The sequence below is a fragment of the Macrobrachium rosenbergii genome, chromosome 56 (genome assembly GCF_040412425.1).
Source record: "Macrobrachium rosenbergii isolate ZJJX-2024 chromosome 56, ASM4041242v1, whole genome shotgun sequence".
Lineage (NCBI taxonomy): Eukaryota > Metazoa > Arthropoda > Malacostraca > Decapoda > Palaemonidae > Macrobrachium > Macrobrachium rosenbergii.
In genome coordinates, this window is record NC_089796.1 from 6,545,001 (window position 1) to 6,560,000 (window position 15,000).

At 36.2% G+C, this 15,000-nt stretch overlaps 1 protein-coding gene across 3 annotated transcripts in view; it reads left to right on the forward strand.

Moving 5' to 3' along the window:
* Window positions 1-15,000, forward strand: part of LOC136836285 (adenylate cyclase type 2-like) — a 395,106-nt gene that overhangs the window by 9,537 nt on the left and 370,569 nt on the right. For all 3 annotated transcript variants that reach the window (XM_067100345.1, XM_067100343.1, XM_067100346.1), the window contains exon 2: window positions 3,602-3,651. The gene's annotated coding sequence lies outside the window, so the exon portion shown is untranslated. The remainder of the gene's footprint in view (window positions 1-3,601; window positions 3,652-15,000) is intronic.

Sequence of the window (15,000 nt, forward strand, 5' to 3'; positions counted from 1 at the left end):
CCCCCCAGATATACGACGGCATCATTTGAACACGTCCATTATTTTCCCCGATATGTAATAGGATAATATTTCCATTAGCAGCATGGGAAAGAGGGCTTTGCCTCAGCGGCTGGAATTACACCGTCCTTGAATCCCATTTGCGTTAATTCTGCCCGGCTCTGGAACCCATGTAATGGAGTTGAATGCTATTATTAGACGGATGCTTTTATATCAAGGTGCAACTTAACAAAAAAAATTGAAAAACTTATTCTTTTTACTGGTGCGTTTTTTTTTTGGTGGTGGTCTGTTTTTCAGTGTATATGTGTATTGAATGGCGATTCATGTTTGTTTTATGTATGTTTTTTTGTGTGTGTTTGTTAGAGGTAATTGTTAGTAAGTTATGTCTGATATATATGGGTTAATCATATATTTTTGATTGTGGGTCATTTAAGTCAGCTCTGATTTTCTGGGGTTTTGCCGATTTTTATTTATTTTTTATTGACAGAAAAATAAGTAAATCTATTTTTTTATTATAGATATATTATATATTTATACGTATGTATGTTTGTGTACAAACACAAACGTGTATATACTGAGCATTTCCCATAGAAATTTGAGTTGAATTTCGCTATACCAGTAAGGTTTATCCAACTGTATAAGTAAATTCTGAAATTTAAAGAGAACGTTTTATGTTCACCCAGGCACACTGAATGTACTAATGAAAAGAACGACCTTTAAAATTTCAATTGGTGTAAGTTCAAGGTTACTATTTCAGCAATTCTTTTATGTGGTTCTGTGACAGTCTTAGCCATTCTTTATTGTTTTGACCAGTTTGAAGATATAATTTAGTAATCAGTGATCTCTCTCTCTCTCTCTGGAATGGTGACTTTTAAGCTTGGTATGCTTAGTCCTTGGACATATACAATATATAAGCTGAAGTTTGGTAGATCGTTTTTCATATTTCTTATTTGATAAACCCCTCTGATATTTTAAATCAACTCTTAAGACAAGTCATCACTAGCCTTTCTTAGTAACCACAAATTGCCAGATGTGCAGTCTTTATGATTATTTTGATGTTTAAGGTCATATCTTTATTTCTCTTTACCCTTTTTATTATATAGTTGATATGCCCCTTACTATTCTCTGTGTAAACGATCTCATTCGTTTCGTAATTCACACCCCTAGATCTGCTAAATCAGATCCCATGATCTGCCAAATCAGATCCCAAGATCTACTAAATCAGATCCCTAGATCTGCTAAATCAGATCCCAATATATACTAAATCAGATCCCAAGATCTGCTAAATCAAATCCCTGGATCTGCTAAATCAGATCCCTAGGCCTGCTAAACCAGATCCCAAGATCTGCTAAATCAGATCCCAAGATCTGCTAAATCAGATCCCTAGATCTGCTAAATCAGATCCCAATGTCTGTTTTTCTTAAGAAATCATTTCGGATCTTCTTAATTTCTCCACGAAAATGAAGTGCAAATAATGGAAAGTTTTCGTTAATTACTGATCATCCACAACTTTGCCACCCCTTTCCTCACGCAATCGTTTGGCGTCCTCGGTTTATTCGCCCGTCATAGAGCGATGACAACTCACTTGCAACTTCCGAAACTTCGTAGGATTCGTAATTGATATCCCGTCACTGTCTCAGAGGCGTCGAGAAGTTGAATTAGTGTTGATCTTGGGCAAATCGTTAAACTCACTCGCGAACGCGGTTCGGACTTCAGAGAAACTAGTAAAAAATGCGACGAAGTTTATTTGGCGTAATCGAGTTTTCTGTACAGCCGCTGCAGCGTATAATCAAGGCCACCGAAAATAGATCTAGCTTTCGGTAATCTTGGTGCAATGCTGTATGAGCCGCAGCCCATGAAACTTGAACCACGGCTCGGTGGTGGCCTGTCGTATATCGTTGCCAGAAGAACGATTATGGCTAACTTTATTCTTAAATCAAATAAAAATTGCTGAGGCTAGAGGTTGTAGTTTGGTATGTTTGATGAATGGAGGGTAGAAGATCAACATAACAATTTGCAGCCCTCAAGCCTCAGTAGTTTTAAGATCTGAGGGCGGACAGAAAAAGTGCGGACGGACAGACAAAGCTGGTGCAATAGTTTTCTTTTACAGAAAACTAAAAATCCAAATTTGCAAGGAGTTTTTACTCTCGTGAGCAAGATCCAAATTTTTCGAATTTACGAACAAAGACCAAGTCCGTAAGAAAGGTCCAAGTTCGTATTAAGATTCAAAACCATGAACAAGGTTCATGCACGTGAAAAAGGTCTAAGCTTTCAGACAAGATCGAGACTTGCAGTCAAGGTCAATAGTCATGAGCAAGTTCCAGTCCCGTGAGTTACGTTGAAACTTGCCAGCAAGAATAACAAGTAAAAAATGCGCCGAAGAAAACGAGTTTTCTGTACATTATAATCAAGGCCATCAAAATTAGGTCTATCTTTTGGTGGTCTCGGTGTAATGCTCTATGAGCCGCGGCCCAAGAAACTTTAACCACGGCCGGTGATGGCCTGTCCTATATCGTTGCCAGAAGTAAGATTATGGCCAGCTTTAACCTTTAAATAAAATGAAAACTACTGAAGCTACAGGGCTGCAATTTGATATAATTGTTGATTGGAGAGTGGATGATCAACATACCAATTTGCAGCCCTCTAGCCACAGTAGTTTTTAAGATCTGAGGGCGGACAGAAAGAAGTGCGGACGTACAGGCGAAGCCGGCAAAACAGTTTTCTTTTCAGAAAACTAAAAACAAGATTCAAAATCGCTTGCATTCCTAAATCACAAGAAGGCCCAGATATGCAGGCAAGGTCTTAAGCTTCAAAGTAAGATCCAAAACCTTGGATAGAGTTCAAAATCCTTGAGCAAGGTCCAAACTCTCCTATCAAAACTCACAAAGCAAAATGAAAACTCACGAACGGACCGGAGCCAAACTTTCAATCAAGATCGGCGGTCGAGAGTACCCACTGTTTGCACGTAACTCGAGAAATGCCAGTTAGTCCTCTGGTTGCCGATGGAGAAGACGAAATTGGAAAAAGTTATATGAGGAAGGGGAAGCAAACACTGCCGTGGTGTTCCTAAGATTAAGCCTCAAATAGAGACTAATTGCTTTTCGTTTCTCATTAATGGTGACGTAGACAAAGAAGACAACGACGAATAATTCACGGCAGTGGAAGATGAGGAGAGAGTGAAATGTGAATGTGATGGAATAAAAATGATTCATTGTGAAAAGTTATTAGATAATGACGTTAGCTTCTTGTAATTTCAGTTTTCTGTTTATTTTTTTAGTGTTGTTAGAAGGATAAAGTTTTTTTCTGTAATTCAGTCTCCATAATCATCGAGTATATTTATTTTTAACTTAATCACGAGTGCTCGTATTCTGCGATAAACCTTATTCTTACGATTGCCTTTGTAAGGATGAAGTTTTCAGTTTTTTTTATCAATGATAAGAGAATAAAATTACTCTGGATTTTATCAGCATTTTTGTTAGATTAATGGCAAATATGATGAGGAAAATATTTATTGGTTTTGTTGAAATAGTAAATCAGTAACGTTATATCATCGGAATTTAAAGAAATGATTTTTAATGACTTTTTAAAATTTCTTTTGACGCAGGTTGAGTGTTGAGGCTTCTCCCATTACCTGTGGCACTTCATAACTCAAAGGTATTGTAATGATGTGTTTTTGTGGATTGTAGCGTGTGTGTTTTTGTCTTTATCATTTCATTTTTTGGTTTGTCCAGACAAGAGATTGTCGGATCGTTCGAATGGATTATACACAAGTTACGATAGTTTTCTGATGGTATTCTTACACAGGCACAACTATACTCATTCATGTATGCAACTTCTATGTTCTTTTGTGTTGTCTTCTGTCGTTCAAATGTCCATAAATAATACGGTTGGTTTTATGTAAATCACCATAGCCCTAGTTCAGAGCCACCTCACATATTTGCTATACTTTTAACTTAATCATTTATACATTTATATTTATGTTTGTGTTTTGATATGTATGTGAGAAGAGCGAGGCTAAAGAATAAAATTACTAGTTTACAGATGGCTGTCAGAGAGAGAGAGAGAGAGAGATAGCAAAATGTACTCCAGACACACATGCAATATATATATATATATATATATATATATATATATATATATATATATATATATATATATATATATATATATATATATATATATATATATTATAAAATTTTATCACATCGTCGTGAGTAAATAAACTACAAGCTCACGATTTAATGATGAAAATAAACTCTCTCTCTCTCTCTCTCTCTCTCTCTCTCTCTCTCTCTCTCTCTCTCTCTCTCTCTCTCTCTCTTTGTGCCCGTTGGGCCCTCTGGGCGCAATGGGAACACTCTTGGGTCACAACCTCCGAATAGACGATCGATCCTGGCGAAGAAAGGAACGGTTTGGGCGTGTTTCAAAAAAAAAAAAAAAAAAGAATAAGAAAGAAACAGTATATATCTGCTGACCTAAGCTGTGGTGTAGGTCATTTCTTGTTAGGGAGTGTTTTGAGTAGCAGCAGGGTCGTAAAAAAGAAAGAAAAGAAATGAGAGAATAAAAGAAGACTTTAAAAGACACAGTGTAAATCTTCGTAGCATCATTATAAAAGTCTTAGGCCTCCACGTGGTAATCCTTGCCCCATCTTGGGATTTAAGCACTCTCTCTCTCTCTCTCTCTCTCTCTCTCTCTCTCTCTCTCTCTCTCTCTCTCTCTCTCTCCCCTGGCTTCCGTTTTTTCCATAAACACTAGATCGGACCTCTGAGGTGAAAAATGGCACCTTGAGTCCTGTAGCGAGAACATACGACACTTTTAGTCCAGTAAATCCCAGTAGCGTTATATAACAGGGTTAGAACTCCCGATTACCCCACCCCACCCTCTACTTCCCTCCTCCCCTTCCCCTCCCCTCTTCCTTCCCTGCTTCCTATTCCTCTTCCGTTTCTTAGGTTTCATATACGAACCTATTTTTTTCTTCTCAACGGCTCCTTGTATTAAGCTTCTCTCCCGCGCTGCTTCTCTATATTCATTATGTTCGATTATTTTGACAAGAAGTAAATGCTGCAAGACTCATAGATATTAATATACGTAACCTCGGTTCCTCTCCTCTCCATCGCCACACACACACACACACTTATATATATATCGCTCATTTGCCAGAAGAGTGACATAACTCAAATACTGCTATTTTTCAGGAGAAGCGATTTAAAGTTTAAAACTCTATACTCTCTGTAGTGTAATAGTGACATGTCACGCCCTTAGGCGGTTAGTATTGCAAATACAAAATAAGTCTTTTTACCACAATATGGAACAAAGAACGGGCTATTCGCCGGTATCGGTAACTCAGAAAACATTTTTTGAGTTGTGTTACTCTTCTGGCAAATGAGGGTTTTATATATATACACACAGGGTGTTTCGAAATTAGAGGCCCCCCCCTCAACAGCATAAGCTAAAATTGATATGGACAAAAACAAAAGTGATTCAGAGCAGGTATTTATTTAAGTTTCTCTCTCAGTATTTAATATTTTGTGTGGCCTCCATCTGCCTGTACCACAGCCTTCATTCTTGAGGGGTATGGTGTCTTTTGACTCCTGAGAAAGGACTTCAGGCCTTCCAAGATTCTCACTCTTTTCGCGATGACAGTCGTATGAATTTTTGTTCCAGTTTCTTTTAACAAAGGATTCATCTCTTTTAATGTATTTAGCTATCCAGGAACGTGAAATGAAGGATGCGCCAGCATCCCTGGCCTCTGAATGTTATAGCCCGGATTCTGTCAATCCATCTGGTTTCCTCCGAGTCGTTGGCAATGGCTGCATGTAACTCCGTCACTCAGTCTGAAAATACAAGAAATGTAAAATGAAAAATAGCTTAATAGAAACTTAAAATAATGTACTTGGAGATAGGCTATAGCAGAAAACTTTATAACTTTCCATTTGTTCTGGTGGAGGGGCGGGCGGCTGTAATTTTGAAACATATATATGTATATATATATATATATATATATATATATATATATATATATATATATATATATATATATATATATGTGTATATGTGTGTGTGTATGTGTGTGTGTGTGTGTGTGTGTATGTGTGTGTGCGTGTATTTCCATACATTAAATTATTGGAAGTTATGGAAGATGGAAAAGAAGTACTGATATTGTTAGTGAGACGCAATTTTATGATATAATAATAAGTCTTTGAGTCAGTCTTCCCTTACTGCCTCTCCGTAGCTGAATCAGTCTTTACTTCCTTTCCAAAACTGAATCTGTCTTCCCTTACTGCCTTTCCATAGGCGAATCAATCTTGCCTTACTACCTTTCCATAGCAGAATACTGCCTCTCCATAGCTGCCGTTCCCTGATACCACTAAATTCTAAGTTCACATCACTCAGTAAATACAGTATATAATGAAAACTACATCATTTGTAAATGTCAGGAGTCACAGCAATGTGACTCGGGGTAACGTTTTTTAGAAGCATATTGCATAAACATACAGTACACTCCCCCTCGAATTGAGCAATAGACTTTCATTAGTTAATACATAGCGAAATGACCTCTGCTTAAGTGGACGAGAGCTAAAGCATATCGTTATGAAATACTTCACAAGGAATGCTTCTGGTCTTTGCTCTTTCATGCTTCGCGTTAGAATATGTAATTTTCTGGTCAGAGAGAACAGATCGTTTTCTAGATTACATCATTCTTTTGCCTTTTATTTCGTCGCCTGTTCTTTGTTAATTGATTTATTTTTACATTCTCTCTAGGCTTCGTGGGCCCCACCCCTTTTTTGCCGCTCACCTCATGATCCTAATGTCTGTTGCAAGTTTCAGGACATCGTATTAACTAGCTTGATGTCAGTGATGCAAGAAATTGTGCCATATTAACTAGCCTGGTGTCAGTGATACAAAAAAAATTGTCATATTAACTAGCCTGATGTCAGTGATACAAAAAAAATTGTGCCATATTAACTAACCTGATGTCACTGATACAAAAAAATTATGCCATATTAACTAGCCTGATGTCAGTGATACAAAAAAATTGTGCCATATTAACTAGCCTGATGTCAGTGATACAAAAAATTGTACCGTTTTACACTTCACACGTTTGACATTCTACTCATTGACGATGTGTAAAGAGAGTTGTGCCTTATTAACTAGCCTGATGTCAGTGATACAAAAAATTGTGCCGTTTTACATTTCACACGTTTGACATTCTACTCATTGACGATGTGCCAAGAGAGTGCGGTGCGTGATGAATTCAATTCTGCCCGCTTAGTATGTGGCAATTACTCGACATCCAAGTAGATTTTCACTCAGACAGAACTGATGGTAAACTTAATCTTATCCACATGATTACCACATAGATTAGGGTCGATTAGATATCTCAGTCGGTTTTCTTTACGACCCTCTGACAAATCCTTTCAGCATAATTACCACAAAACATGAAGCAGTCGCGTTGCGTAGTTGATAGAGATCGTAATTAACTTTCTTTTTTTTTTTTTACTTCTTTTCACACGAAGGCAAATGGGATTAATGTGCCATTGTCATGTAGCGGGCAATACCTGGTTTATAATTGTCTTCCATTTAAAACAAGTAAAAAATGCACCGAAGTTTCTTCGGCGCAATCGAGTTTTCTGTACAGTCGCTACAGCGTATAACCAAGGCCACCGAAAATAGATCTAGCTTTCGGTGGTCTCGGTATAATGCTTTTTGAGCCGCGGCCCGTGGAACTTGAACCATGGCGGCCGGTGGTGGCCTGTCCTATATCGTTGCCAGACGCACGATTATGGCTAACTTTAACCTTAAATAAAATAAAAAAAAAAACTACTGAGGCTAGAGGGCTGCAATTTGGTATGTTTGATGATTGGAGGGTGGATCGTTAACATACCAATTTGCAGTCCTCTAGCCTCAGTAGTTTTTAAGATCTGAGTAGTTTTTAAGATGTGCGGAAGGACAGACAAAGCCGGCACAGTAGTTTTCTTTTCAGAAAACCAATGTGTTCTCAAAATATACAGTGGCAGGATTTTTAATATTAACATTATATGCAGGTTCTTTTGCGTCTTTCAAATAATTTTTTTTTACTCACTCACTGTGATGACTTCTCCGGACTCCTTGTGACCCGCTGCCACTCGCACTAAATTCCTGAGATGTGTTGCAGGTGATTAAGCGGTGATGTTGAGATCAGTGGGTTTATGGCCTTGCCCCAATAGATGGGCACTGGCAGTTATACGCCCTCAGTTATCTTTTTGATGGCATCTCCGTCTTTTAGTGTGTGTGTTTGTTAGTTTGTTTATCAGTATGTGTGTTTCAGTATGGTTAAGGAAGATTGCTTCTGTTGCGTCACCTTTGTTGCCGTTAAAAAGAATGAATATAATATATATATATATATATATATATATATATATATATATATATATATATATATATATATATACATATATACATATATATATATATATATATATATATATATATATATATATTTTATATTATATATATATATACATACATACATACATACATATCCACACACATATATGTATATTTATATGTATAAATAGATGCATGTATGTATGTATGTATGTATACACGTGTGTGTATGTCTGCGGAAGTAGTCCTTGAGGCTTCCTTAAAGACCCGAAGGGCGTGACTCTCCTGCCAACCCCACCCCACACACCCCGACATAAAAAGTGAAAAAGACTCATTTTGGGAATACATATTGGGAGAGAGAGAGAGAGAATCTCTCGAACGCTACATCACCGAACTTTTCCCATCTCGCCAATCATATTGGGGGAGCGCGTCTCCCTTTTTATCTATATCACGGAAATTCGTATTTTGGAAACTTGTGACATTTTCCGATTAAGGACATTATTGGCAGAGTTAAGTGGAAAAGTAGGGTTTTGACGACCGTGTAGAGAAATAGCCGGTCCGGAAAACATCCTTTAATGGAGTTCTGGGAAAATATTCGAGTCGGTCGACATTTTATGTCCGAGGTGTGTGTGTAGTATCGTATTAGGTACACACAAAAAAATATTTTTCTCTTTTGGTAATTTTGCTGACCATAAGGCCTCATTATTTAACAGAGTTCTAGGAAAATGCTCGAATCGGTCTGGGGGCTTTATATCCAAGATGTTTGTAGTATCTGCCCGTATGTATTTAAATACACACAAAAAAACTTTTTTCTTTTGACAGTTTTTTTCAAGGTATAAAAAACTTTTTTTTTTGGCGGTTTTTTCAAGTCATAAAAAACCTTTTCTTTTGGCAGTTTTTTCAAGTTATAAAAAACTTTTGGCAATTTTTTTCAAGTTATACAAATTTTTTTCTTTTGGCAATTTTTTGGTCAATAAGTTTTCTGCTATCCAAAATGCCTTATTATATACACATATAGAATCAGATGCATGCAAAGTTAAACAGTTTATTTATTTTTTATATTTAGAAGTGTTCGGTATATACATGTATATGTTCAAATACACACACTTTTTTTTTACAAAATCTGTTTTTTGTGTTGATAGGAAATTGCGTTTTGATTATTTTTCTTTACTTATTTTCATTTCAAGAGACGTTTAATTTACAGTCTATGTATTCTAGTACGTGAAATTTATTATTCATTTCGCTTTCGTTTCTTATTATGAATCCGCTATTCTGGACCTCCTTATTTTTATATTGTTTCATCTTACTATCCTAAAACAATTCTTGTATTTTGTAATTTTACTTACATTTTTATCTATGTATTTATTTATTAATGTGTTAACTCATTCATTCTTTTCTAACAGCCGATCTCTTCTTTCTGTATTTCCCATTACCTTCTGTTACTTCTTTCAAATGAACGTCATGTTCTTGGGAAGCTTGAATTTCAAGTCAGTGACCCCTTTTGTGAGCTTGTTGTATATGAATAGGGTTCATCTTTTTATTAATAATAATAATATTAATATGAATGCGAATCCATTCACATACGTACAATAATAAAAGCTTTTATACACCCTGTTATTCCGTAGGTGTTATCCATACAATTTTACAAGTCATCATTTTAATATACGTCATTTGAAATCCTGCTGACATCAGGTCTTCATTTTTGTTCTTTTGTATTTTTCGTATTCGTAATTTTTTTTTTTTTTTTTTTTTTGCGAAAGCACCAAGACTACCGAGACAGGCTCCATTCATGCGTGACTACTCGTACTAGGAAAAGGATCAGTTTCTCTCTCTCTCTCTCTCTCTCTCTCTCTCTCTCTCTCTCTCTCTCTCTCTGTTCCCACAGGCGAAGATCGACCCGTATCATGAAACTAGAATGGACCCGGAGAATACGTCCTTCTCCAATGCCATCCCTCATGAATATTTCCTTTTATTTACCAGGTCCGGGTATCTAAAGGGATCCACGTGTCTGTTGCTTGCCTCCGTCAGATGTAAAGCGGAGGTCGTGATTAAGTTTGGTTCGCTAAATGAATGGGGGCTTTAGGTATCTTAAAAATTAGATAGGTGAAGTAACTGAAGTCTAGATTCGTATCCTTATCAAGCTAATCAACAATCCCTTGGGCCGATCCCACACGCGTGTTCCAGATTGAAAGATTCTTTGAAATGTTCTGATTGCTTTTGAGATATCTTATGGACTGGCACACACAAAAAAAATACATGGATAAATATATCCTCTTTTGATTGTTCTTGGAGTAGGTAAAAAAAAAATAGAAATTATTGTTCACGGTCATAATGATAAACTATGGGAATTATAGAGCTTTGAATGTAATAGTAATGGTAGTTGTAGCTGTATTTTTAATAATAACGTCCACAATGCCTGAAACATTCTAGTGTCTGCTCAAATATCACCTTCAACTAGACAGCGTGAGGGAGTTGAACTAGCCGTCAAAATCCTCCCCTTCTGTATTTTTATTTTTGACTTGTGTTTATATGACAAATGAATCATTATGGATTTGATTTATAAATTATCTGTTATAAATTATCCATTAAATAATTGATCTAAAATCATAAAACCGAGTAATTATTCAGCCTCGCTAGTGGCTTTCTTCCATCCCACGTCAGTTGAAACAGAATCGCATCAAACTTTCGCTCTGCTGACTTTTGGGGCCTTGTGGCCTGATGCTGCTCGCCTCAGATTCGTAAGGCGTGTTAAAGGATTAGTAACTCCTTTTTTTTTTATCTTAATGTGCCATGACTTGGAGGTTTTGAATGGCTCCATCGAGATTACTACTCATGATGTGCCCGCAGTTATGTGGCCTAACATGCGTCTCCTTCACATTCAGCCCTGCTCACTTAGCCCGTCTTTGGCTTAAGAATGTGAGGTCAAGTTACGAAAATGTACCAATCCTTTGTAAGGTTTTTGGAATGAAGTACCCATCCCCATGTCCTGGCCTCTACGGATAGTCAGTCTACCTCGAATGTATCATTTTCGTCCCATGATACTTGAAACGTATCCCAGAGGGAAATGATACCTACTACTTGAGAGAAATATGCAGCAGTTGCTATTCGTATTTGGTTATACATGGCCCCTTATGGTTTTTTAATCTCAGTTTCCGTATCTGACACATGTATGCATTTCGACCGTATCTGTTTTAGATTCGTCACTTTGACAACAATCTGGAACAAAAGATGAATGTCAGGATCATTGAGTCCAAATTATAAACGTCGGTACAAAGTTCCAAGTTGGTTACCCAGAAAGTTTCATGGAATTTACAGCAAAATAAATGATGGTCTTTGAATGGATGCGTGACCTTGAAAAGGTCAGTGTACGCAGTAAGATTCGCCTCCTGAATAATAATAATAATAATAATAATAATAATAATAATAATAATAATAATTGAGGAAATAAGGACCCATCCGTCGAGGTGACTATCTACCAAGTTTCATCAGAATCAGAGAAAAAATGGAATAATAATAATAACAACAACAACAACAACAACAATAATAATAATAATAATAATAATAATAATAATAATAATAATAATAATAATAATAATAATAATAATAAGGACTCATCCGTCGAGGTGACTATCTACCAAGTTTCATCAGAACCAGAGAAAAAATGGAATAGTCGAATGGATTACTAGGTCCAAATGACAATAAAGTTGTGCATTTAATCAATAAAGAGTGCATTTAATCAACTGCGTCGCCTGAAATTTCAGTAGGTTGAATATTGGAAAGATGTCAGCCGGAAAGAAAAAAAAAAAAAAAAAAAAAAAAAAAAAAAAACAAGACGTAAAACATGGAAAAGCTCTTCAGAGAAGAAGAATAGTAAATGAAGGTAACAAATGGCGTATCCGATTAATGCCATTTTTCTCTCGTTGTGTCTCATGACGTCAAGTAGGTGTCAGCCAAAAGGTGGAATAAAAAAAAAAAAGTTGAAAGAAAGGCATTGAAAATTGCACGTGAAAGAAGATAGTGAAGAATGACCGTAATTTATATGTAACAGAAAAAGTTGAAAGAATGACATTGGAAAATGCTTGTAAAAAAGAATGTGAAGAATGAGCGTAATTTATTTCTGTACTGTTGTTATTATTATTATTATTATTTTTTATTTTTTTTATTTTATTTTTGGTCCTCCGAGGTCCCACAAGGTGACATCCTGGTGCCTGGAGTATTTATCAAATAATTCAGCATGGTATTTAATATTAGATATTATTTGTGACATATATTTACATTTAGGAGTTCGCCAGTTAAGAGTAATTTTTTCGATGGGAATGTAACTAATTGGAGAGAGAGAGAGAGAGAGAGAGAGAGACCAAAGCTTTTTAGCTTCATTGTTCTTTAATTGAGAAAGTAATACCAGGTAGCCGGTTAATTGAATGGGTCAGAGAGAGAGAGAGAGAGAGAGAGAGAGAGAGGACGCATTCATTTGCCTGAACTTTCATTGTTTGAATACAATACGAGGAGAGGCCCTAGGGCCATTTGTAGGTGCCATCCAAGCAATCAATAGAGGCTCGGGAAGGACGAATTGTCAATTGAGAAAAAGTGGATTTTCCCCCTTATGAGTGGCTTATCTTTTGTCCGCCAGCGAGGCGAGGCAAATTTAGATTCCTGCCTTGTTATTATTATCGTCGCCCTCCCGTTGTTTCTTTTCATTTGTTTCTCTTCTCTGCTGTCCTTTTCGTTCCCAGTTATTCGTCTGCCTGCTGCCAGTCGATGAGATATTTGGCTTATTCGCAGAATTTGCTGACAGTATAGTATTATATTCGTCGCCTGGTTTTTGTATGCAGAAAGGCGCTGTTTAATTATGCAGTTTAAACTCCGCCACTCGCTTCATTGTTTAATAAGAGACCTTTTTACAGAAGTTGCTTGAAACTTCTGTAAAATTTCAAGGAACTTGTGAAAGTCATATTATTCATTCTGCAGGGACAATGCTTGATTGAAGGCTTTGGACAAAACTGAACCGAAAAAAACGTAATTCAATGTGTATTCATGTATATTCGTGTATGAAGTTCATATCCTGCTACTAGTTTCCATAATTCTAACTGTTTTCTCTGCATTCAGAAGCAGTTGTATTGGTTCTTTTATAGTTGAGACCCGTTGTTCTTCCGTCACTGGCTTCTAAATGAATTAGATAAGGCTTTAAAATTGTTGTCGTCATCGGCTTCATTTTTGAGTTTTCTGTAAAAGAAAACTATCGTGCCGGCTTTGTCTGTATGTCCGTCCGCACTTTTTCCGTCCGCCCTCAGATCTTAAATACTACTGAGGCTAGAGGGCTGTAATTTGATATTTTGATCATCCACCCGCCAATCATGAACCATAACAAATTGCGGCCCTCTAGCCGGAGTAGTTTTTATTTTACTTCAGGCTAAAGTTATCCATAATCGTGGTTCTGCCAGCGATATAGGATAGGCCAGCACTGGGCTGTGGTTAAATTTTCATGGGCCGCGGTTCATACAGCATTATACCGAGACCACCGAAAGATAAATCTATTTGCGGTGGCCGTGATTATACGCTGTACATAAAACTCGACTGCGCGGAAGAAACTTCGGCGCATTTTTCACTTGTTTTTTAATGTATTGCGTTTTTTATTTTTTGTACCGTGGTAAAACTTGATTTGAGTAAGGTAAAGTTTGAATGTAGCAATGTTAAAATCTTAAATTTAGAGTAAAATTTTACTTGAATAGGTTTAAAACCAAGACTTTTCTACACTAAAAACTTGCCTTTATGCATGTTTAAAGACTTGACGTTACTAATGATATAAGATTGACCTTACCAAGGGTAAAATTTGAGTTTAGGCTCACGTTTTCATATAACGATTGTGATTTCCATGAGAGAAGTAACGTACAAAATTAAATTTTGAAGAATATATATTTTTAGAAGATGATACAGAAATCCATAGACGACATAACCTAACTTAATTTAGGACTGACCATACCTACTTGAACTACTGCCATTTAAAAGATAAGTTTATGAGTCGTGTTTTAACCTTAAGACAAGTTTTATCCTTACTATTTTCTGTTTTATCACTAAGTCAAGTTTTAACACAGTTAAAAGTTTTATCCCTACTGCTTTCAGTTTTAACCCTATTTCAAGTGTTATCCAAATTTTTTTCAGTTTTAACCCTAAGTTAAGATTTTAACCGTAAACTCAGGTTATGTCCATACTGTTTTCGGTTTTAACCCTAAGTTGAGTCTTAACCTTAAGTCAGGATTTATCTAGTACTATTTTCACTTTTAACCCTAAATCAAGTTTTGACACTAAGTCAGGTTTTAACCTTAAGTCAGGATTTATCCAAAACTGTTTTCAGTTTGAACTCTAAGTCAAGTTTTTAACTTTAAGCCAAATCTTATCCTTACTATTTTCATTTTTAACAGTAAGTCAAGCTTTAAACTTGAGTCAAATCTTATCCTTACTATCTTCATTTTTAACCGTAAGTCATGTTTTAAACTTAAGTCAAATCTTATCCTTAATATCTTCATTTTTAACCGTAAGTCAAGTTTTAAACTTAAGTCAAATCTTATCCTTAATATCTTCATTTTTAACCGTAAGTCAAGTTTTAAACTTGAGTCAGATCTTATCCTTACCATCTTC